Source organism: Triticum urartu, chromosome 7A, assembly GCF_056163025.1.
Source record: "Triticum urartu cultivar PI428250 chromosome 7A, HENAU_Tu73, whole genome shotgun sequence".
Taxonomy (NCBI): Eukaryota; Viridiplantae; Streptophyta; class Magnoliopsida; order Poales; family Poaceae; genus Triticum; species Triticum urartu.
In genome coordinates this window covers 152,278,070-152,283,556 of record NC_141879.1, presented here as the reverse complement: position 1 = coordinate 152,283,556, position 5,487 = coordinate 152,278,070, and the positions used below count along the sequence as shown (strand labels likewise).

Genomic DNA, 5,487 nt, shown 5'->3' with positions numbered 1-5,487 from the left:
ACTAATAGTACCAATTCTTTGACATTCATCACAAGATAAGACAAACTTACTGGCATCTTTGAAGAGAGTAGGCCAATAAAAACCAGATTGCAGTACCTTATGTGCAGTTCTATCTCCAGCATGGTGTCCTCCATAAGCTTCGGAGTGACACTTGCGTAGGATCTGTTCCTGTTCATGCTCAGGTACACAACGTCTAATAACACCATCTACTCCTTCCTTATAAAGATGTGGGTCATCCCAAAAGTAATGCCTCAAATCATAGAAGAACTTTTTCTTTTGCTGGTATGTGAAACTAGGTGGTATAAACTTAGCAACAATGTAATTAGCATAATCAGCATACCATGGAGCAGTATGAGAAGCATTTATGACATTTAGTTTCTCATCCGGAAAGCTATCATCAATAGGAAGTGGGTCATCAAGCACATTTTCTAACCTAGACAAGTTGTCTGCAACGGGGTTCTCAGCTCCTTTTCTATCAACAATATGTAAATCAAATTCTTGTAGCAAGAGAACCCATCTAATAAGTCTAGGTTTAGCATCTTTCTTTTCCATGATATATTTAATAGCAGCGTGATCAGTGTGAATAGTTACTTTAGAATCAACAATATAAGGTCTGAACTTATCACAAGTAAATACAACTGCTAAGAATTCTTTTTCAGTGGTATCATAATTTCTTTGAGCATTCTCTAGGGTTTTACTAGCATATTGAATCTCTACCTACTAATAAACCAGCGATCGCTTCTGGTCGTACGTCGTGGGCATTTTTGCATAAAAGTCCCTCTGTTTCTTAGAATTCAACCCACACTCCCTTTTTAAGTAACTACCAGAGAAAACGTTTCATTCTTGCAAAAGAGTCCCTATAGTTTGTCGTATTCAACCCGCCGTCCAATCAGATTTGCAATGAAAAAAAAACAGACACAACCACACGCACAAGCTCGCCTCCTCTTCCTCTCGCCCACGAAGTCCTCGCCGCCGCCACCACCCACGCCGGCCGCTTCTGGCGAGCTCCGGCGCCGCGCTGCACGCCCCAAGCTCACCATGGTCCGCGCCTCCCTCCCCTCCGTCCAGATTCTCCGCTCCCGGCCTCTACCACCCGCTCGCAACCCCACCCCCATGGCTAGGGTTTCTGGCAAGGGTTCGCCGGCGCGTCTCCGGCGCCCCTAGGTTCGTCCCTCCCTCTATCTTGGCCGGGATATGCCACCTCTACACCTCACCTTCTCTTCATATCCTCTGCTGCAGATGCAGATGTAGCACACCATGGGAGTTTCCCATCCACCATGGTGGCAGCTTCTTCACGGAGATGTGATGCAAAAGAAGCACAATAGTTCAGTGATGATTAGCTTTGTTTTTTCCCAGTTGAGAATTTGAGGTTGTATGTGTACACTGTCAGCAATATTTCCAGAAACAAAATAATCGTGTACATCCTTGTTTGGGGAAAGGTGGGCTGTATAAGCATGGACATTAATCTTCACTTTTTGTGCTATATAAGCATGGACGTTAGGTAGTAAATTTAGCCACATATAGAATTTGTTAGAGTATTACATTTAAATGGCTGACACAAGGTTCAGTAGGAATTTGTTACAGTATTACATTTAAATGGCTGACACAAAGTTCAGCCAGATATAAAAGGTCACATATCATTTTAGTTGTAATTATTCAAATGGCTGACACAAGGTTCAGTAGGAATAACATTATGGTGTTCCAAATATGCAGCGACATGACTAAAGCTCAAATTTCTAAAGTGTTTGTCGTGCTTGCCGTAATAGTGTAGATCTTTTCACATTTTCTAGATTTATTCATGCCCGTGGAGTTTTTGTGCCCATCATATGTAGATCTTTTATTGGTAAGTTTGGATGTTGTAGACTGATCCGCTTTGGTAAGTCATGTTTGCCTGCAGGGTGATGATGTTTATGCATCTAGGGAACCATGGAGATTTTACCATGTGATATTTCCTCAAGAAAACTAAGTTATTTTGCAATTTGCTGCTCAAGTTGTGGCTCTTCTGCAGGTATGCCATTGTGGTCCTTTCCACTATATTTATTTGACGTATATGCTTCCAGACAATAACTTAGGTTTTGTACTACATGGTAAATGAAATGAAATTTCTAATATGCTAGAACGCACAACGGTAATTGTTAGTTTCATTAGTATTTCTCAGCAAACCCTCGTTCTTTCTTGGTCTGCTGAAAATAATTGTTATCAGTTTTTCTTTACATTGTCTATAGAGAAAGTGATGTTTTTAAGAGATATTTCTGTAACATGAGCAATGGTGCTTACTTCTTATATCCCATATATTGTTGACTTATGTGCTTATGAGGCAAAACGGTCATGGCAGTCCTGCACAAGTGGATGAATGACTGGAAGGGGCGGCAGCACGATGGTTAAGGTGGTTTATACCCAGCCTGGGAGGACGACCCCCTGCAATGGGCACGGAAAGATGTTGCAGCAGCGAATGAGGAGGCGGAGATGCGCAAAGCAGAGTAGGAAAAACATGCTCTGGTCCTCCTCCAAGCCCGCCGGCGACTCCCTAACATGGTACGAGATTGTTATCCCCTGCCGCGTCATCATTACTTGAAGTACAAGGAACCTGACAACAGTGTGAGTGCATTATTTCTGTTATATCTACAGTGCTTCTCTGTCTTTGATCATACATATGCAACAGCCAGATAATCTTAAGAAAAGGGAAGGAGAACTGCCTATTCATGAAGCTGAGATTGGTTAAAATTTATAGTGCATCTCTGAATTTAAAGGAACAAGGCCTATAACCCAACAATCCAAAGAAACTACTTGTCCTCAATTGCTCTGCTTGCCTACATAATAATAGGCCCTAAAGTTAATCTCTTGCCAAGCTAAATGACCAACATGTTCACCTGGAGACGTCCCTGTAAACGATTGTATCAACTAGACAGCAGAACAAGGAAGTAGGAAGAAGGCAATAAGCAATTCATATGGATTATCCCTGAATGTTATCCTGGAGTTTGATGTACGTAATTTTTTTTCTTGCTTAATTAAATGGCAGAGCTCCAGCCTTTTTCTGCTAAAAAAGACATGGTCATTCCCTTGAGTAGTTGCATAAAAAAACACGGACAAACATGAGAGAAGAAAATAGAAAATATTGTTAAGCTTTGTTTGTTATTAGTTGCATAATGAAGATTGAAATTTGATAGTTCGCTTCCTCTCGATGTCTCCATCTTACTATCTTTGTTTGCAAAGTTAAATAAACCTGTGTCACTTTGAGGCTACAATTAGTGACGATGCCTGACCTACATGATTAGCATACAAAATAAAAATGGAATGGTTTGTTACCCTTTTGATTTCTCTGTGGATCAATGGTTACTTTGCATTCAATTTGGACCCATTAAAAAAATCATTTTGCGAAATACCGTGTGGGATAACTTAGCTGTTGAAAATTTGCATGCATATGATTTTCAGTAGAGTTATACAAGTTGTTACATAAATGTTAATTGCCATTTAGATGTAACCAATCACGAGGACTAGGATGTTGAGGAAGATGGTGAATGGGTAGCTCCAACCATATGCAAAAGGAACAATTTCAAATCCTAAGTGCAAGGACCATGTACGCAAAAGGTATAACTGCAATTGTACAACTAGAATGGTAACTGTTATAGACAAGCGAACACAAATATTGTTGAAGTTGCACGTATGTGTAAATTTTTGTGTTGGGAAAACATTCAGATTGGAGGTGAACGAGGATGACTCAAGCATTACAAAGAACAGTTGGTAAACAATGTACCGGTCTCAGCTGACCTTATGTATCTTGCAGTGTCAGTGCCATACTTCTGTACATAAAACGATGGAACCGGCACCATTCACTTGAACGGGCGTGTTGATTTGGTTTTCCTGTCTATGTGCCTTGAGCATTTCTTCCTCTACACCAGGCAATGATTGAGGATTCACGGATATATTGAGATCAACTTTTCGATGCAATTTGGATGATCAAATCACACTACTATCTGAGCATATATGAGATGTTCACACAGTAAGTTTTAATGTATGATTGTTTTTCATATACCCTTTTACTTTTTAATCCAGTTCGGGTGAACAATATTGTTTAGGTGATTGTGAAAATGCAGGCTACATTTTTAAATGTTCATAAGGTTTGTGAACATACAATTTACTACATGAAGGATGTGCCTGGCTTCCATGTTGAAGTAGTAGGACTATTTCCACATATGCGAGAGAAGAACTATGATCAGGTAAATTGAACCGCACTTGTGCTAATTTTATCCTTTGTTTATTGTAGCCAAAATATGAATTCTGTTGGTTGCATCATTTCTTTTGACAGAATCATTCTCGTGTAATTTGTGTAGAGGTACTATGTATGCTTGATCCAATTTAGACATCAACAATTATGTATCTAAAAGCTGGAGTGCTCCTTGAACATTGTACTGTACATATGATTGAAATGAGTTGCATGTTGTCGGTGACGGCGAGTTGAACCAATGGAAGCGGCTGTAATGGTAATATAGAGAAGATGGCCGTGGGAGAAAAAGAGGACGGCAGTAATGGTAAAGAAGAGAAGATCATTGATGTAAAAGGAGGACATGTGTTGGACCTAGCATGTCTAAATACAAGCATGTGGTCATAAGTATTTTCTTTTCCTTACAAACGAGAGTTGGTTATTTGGCTTCACAACCTCCATATTTCAATTTGGCATGCAACGACATGTACATGCATGTTTTGTCTTCAGGTGAAGACTTTAATTGGTTAGTCTATTAGTCTATTTTTTCCAAACGGAGGCAAAAGATTTGCCTCATTCATTAAATAAGAGAGAAGAGTTTTAGAGTGTTACAAATGACCCACATGCCCGGCATGGCAACTACTCGCGCACAAGAATACACCCCGGTTTTTTAGCTCCCGCGAGAACCCAAAGCTTGATGTTGTTGATGATAGCATGGAGAAGGACCAGAGGCGGCGCGCTCTTGCGTCGGAAGACCTAAGTATTACGCTCGTTCCAGATTGTCCAAGAGACAAGCATTGTAAGCGAGGCCAAGGCTCGTTGGTTTGGGTTTTGCAAGCAGGTTCACTTTTCCCATCATTCCAAAATGGATCCATCCAAGTGCCAAGAGGAGGTGTCGATGTGCGCTAGACCGAATTCAAGGATGGCCGAATTCCATAGCCTTATGGTGTAGCGGCATTTGTAGAAGAGGTGTGCACCCGTCTCGCCAACACGTTTGCAAAGCGGGCAAAGTCCACAGTTTTGCCAACCGCGCCACTCCAATCTGTCGGCTGTCCAAATCTGAGCATCTATTGGTGTGTGTGTGTGGATGAAGAATGGCCATTACCCTTGCTTAGGAGCATATTTTTTTGTGGGAGGCACGTGGTGGGTTGGGAATTGAGGATTGGGTGAGAGATTGATCGATTATTTATATGTATATATGTCATGTGAACTATATTTATTTTCCCGTGGCAACGCACGGGCACCTTACTAGTAACATTTAATTTCTTATCAACTCTTTGTCCTAG

The 5,487-nt window shown here is 40.8% G+C and overlaps 1 long non-coding RNA gene across 3 annotated transcripts; it reads left to right on the top strand.

Annotated features, from left to right (window-relative positions):
* Window positions 1-910: 910 nt before the first annotated feature.
* Window positions 911-4,755, top strand: LOC147958693 (uncharacterized). 3 transcript variants are annotated; one of them, XR_015610782.1, is made up of 7 exons: window positions 911-1,164; window positions 1,240-2,008; window positions 2,336-2,535; window positions 3,476-3,588; window positions 3,785-4,000; window positions 4,095-4,217; window positions 4,332-4,755. It is a non-coding gene; the product is annotated as an uncharacterized LOC147958693 (long non-coding RNA). The 3 variants fall into 3 exon arrangements; XR_015610780.1 differs by having other exon boundaries at window positions 2,336-2,598; XR_015610781.1 differs by having other exon boundaries at window positions 2,336-2,598; window positions 4,077-4,217.
* Window positions 4,756-5,487: the final 732 nt, after the last annotated feature.